Genomic DNA, 3025 nt, shown 5'->3' on the forward strand with positions numbered 1-3025 from the left:
ATTTGATCTTTATACTGTTTTCATGTAAACTCCTTGTCAAAAATTAAAAATTAAAAGATTTCACATAAAAATATAAATTCTTGGAGTCTCCAGAAATATTACACTATTGACTCTTCATTGCTACTTACCCATAAATGGTTGGAGCTAGGCTATTTCTGTGTGTTTATACATCGCAGACATGCTTTACTCAGACAGGTTTCCACCTGTCTTTTACTCATTTAGCTACTTGGCCATTGTAGAAATTGGCATTTACAAACTTCAGTTTGATTGAATTCCAGTTGGGGGATAAAAATGTAGATATGGAAATGGACTTACCCAAAATGACACAGAGCGTTGGTAGCAAAACCAAGACTAGAGCCTAAGTCTTTTTGACTGTCAATTTAAGTCTCTTTCCACTATATGATGTTTAATTTTCTGTGTCTTTGAATAAGTTATTTCTTTTACTATCAATGCTCTCTCAACATATCTTTCAGTCTTCTCATTATTTCCTTCAAAACTGGCCTCAGCATTTACTCTCCATACATACTCTTCCAGATTAATCCATCCTGATTCTGGTCACAAATACTCAGCATCCCTCTTAGCACTTAAGAATTTGCCCTTGCTGACATGCTATTTCTTGTAAAGCATTCAGTCATTTCCTCTGTATATGTTTTGTTCTCTCACCTAGATTCTGTTCCTTAAGATTAAGGTAAGCCTGAGGCAGAATTGTGAAGTTAGCAAAACTTTTTTGGGAGAACAGGATCTCCTGCTCTCACTCAGGCTGGAATGCAGTGGTGTGATCATAGCTCACTGCAGCCTTGAGCTCCTGAACTCAAGTAATCCTGTCGCCTTGGCCTCCCAAGTAGTTAGGACTGCAGGTATGTGCCACCACACCTAGCTATTCTTGTTAAATTTTTTTTCGTAGAGATGGGGGTCTTGCTATGGTGCCCAGGCTGGTCTTGAACTCCTGACCTCAAGTTATCTTTCTGCCTCAGCTTACCAAAGCACTGGGATTACAGGTGTGAGCCACTACATCCAGCCTTGAAATTGGTGAAACTTTATTTCAGTGCTTCCAATTTTTTCCTTTGCTCTCCTGACTACCCAGTGCTCACTCTTTTGTCCTCTTCCTACCCCTGTAAAAGCTTTATCGAAGCAATGCCTCTGATATCAGTCATTTACTGAGGGTTCACAAACTGGTGCTCTACAAGTTGAATTTGGCCAGCAGAATATTTATGTTTGTATTACAAACATTTTTTGACTTTTTCAATTTGAAAGTCTTTAGATCAGACATTGAATTGCTAGTTCATTACCAATTTCTTTAATCTAGTTTTATAGACCTGACCTGATTTACATATCCATGTTAACTGTTTGTCCACTGTAGACATTTAAGCTAGTGTTCCCTGTATCATATCTTCCATTTGGGCTTCCGCATTATTCCTGAGACCCATTTCCAGTTTGCCCCATATGTCAGAGGTGAATGTCAATCTTGTTCCCTGTGCTTGCATCTAGGTAATCTTGATAATATTCCCCAAATCTCAAAGTCTGATTTGTTATCAGGTGACTCATTTCCTGATGCTAAACATCTGCTTTGATTGTGCTCTGATTGACATCTGTTCTTTGATTCAGTGGACATGTACTCTGACCTACATTGGGGAGCATGCTGTTTCTTCCCATTGGACCCTCTCATACTATTTGTGTAAATGACCACTTGTTGCTATGCCAATTAGACTTGATGCCTGTCTGCCAGATACAACTTCTCTCCAATGCTTAAGGCTGAATCTGAACCCCAGAACTATTTCTAGATCTTACTTTTGCCCAGTTGATCTGATGGTACTTGCAAAAAATTATAAGGCCACAATCACAGAGGTCTATTCATAGGATATAAAATGTAATCTTAAGTTCATAAATTCCCTTTTCCAGGAACATTTGTATTCTGGCATTTTAGATATCAGCCAATAAGGGGTAGGAGAGGTGAAAGACATAAATAAGAACTTATCAGGGTCTCTGGAAAAACTCAGTCGATGTCCAGGATCCTGATGCTGTTCAGCACCTTGGTGAGGACTTTTTTCTTTGTAATCCTATAAAGTGGTGAGCGTATATGAAGGCTCAGTAAATATTATTTTGTCTCTGGGAAACTATTCACAATGCAGTACAAATCACATCATTGGACAAACCAAAAACAGAGAAGCAAGTTATTCAAAACTAGGCACTTAATTTAAAAAAGAAATTTACAGCAAAGAAACTAAGAGTTATAGAAAATATTGATATTTTAACCTTGAAATCCTGTCTGAAAAGAAGAAATGGTGAGTCCAATCAAAGTACAACATGTTGTAAAAAGATTCATCTGTTCCTCTTCTAATTAAATTCTTACACTAATATTTTTCTCCTTAGTTTTATTGCCAAGTATCTACAGTGATTTTGTTAAATAAAAGTAAGACTGGGTTACTTTTTAACTCTTTTCAATTAAATAAAGTAAATAATATCGCTTCCATTTTTATATAAGAAATCCATGATAGCTTAATTAATTGTCCAAAATCTACAAGAGGATACCACTGAGAATGAAAAAGCTCTGTTTTTCATAGTAACAATATTAGGCACTAGACCTCAACTCAAGGACCTACAAAATATATCCTTACTATAATTATTAAATTTGTTATTAAAATTTATTTGATAAGCATATATATTTTGCTTCATATATGAATTTTGAAAATACTGTACATTGTACTTTTCAAAGTACATTACTGCACGTAGAAAATATGAAGCCAGTTTTTTGGAAAATAATAGCTACCTAAAAATATTTATATAGGCAATAAATATTGTGGATACAACCAAAATTAGCTGCAAAACTAAAACATCAAATAACATAATACTTCTCAACACAGAACAGAATATGCCTCTTTTTTCAAGAGATAGACACAGTATGAATTACTTTTAAAAAAATTCCTTGCTAAGGTGTACAAAACAGGCAAAGTTTTGTATATTTGCCAAGTCTGTGCCATTCATTGAGTTACTATTTATCTGTTAGGGCTTTTTTTTCTTCAAGGAT

The sequence above is a fragment of the Theropithecus gelada genome, chromosome X (genome assembly GCF_003255815.1).
Source record: "Theropithecus gelada isolate Dixy chromosome X, Tgel_1.0, whole genome shotgun sequence".
NCBI lineage: Eukaryota > Metazoa > Chordata > Mammalia > Primates > Cercopithecidae > Theropithecus > Theropithecus gelada.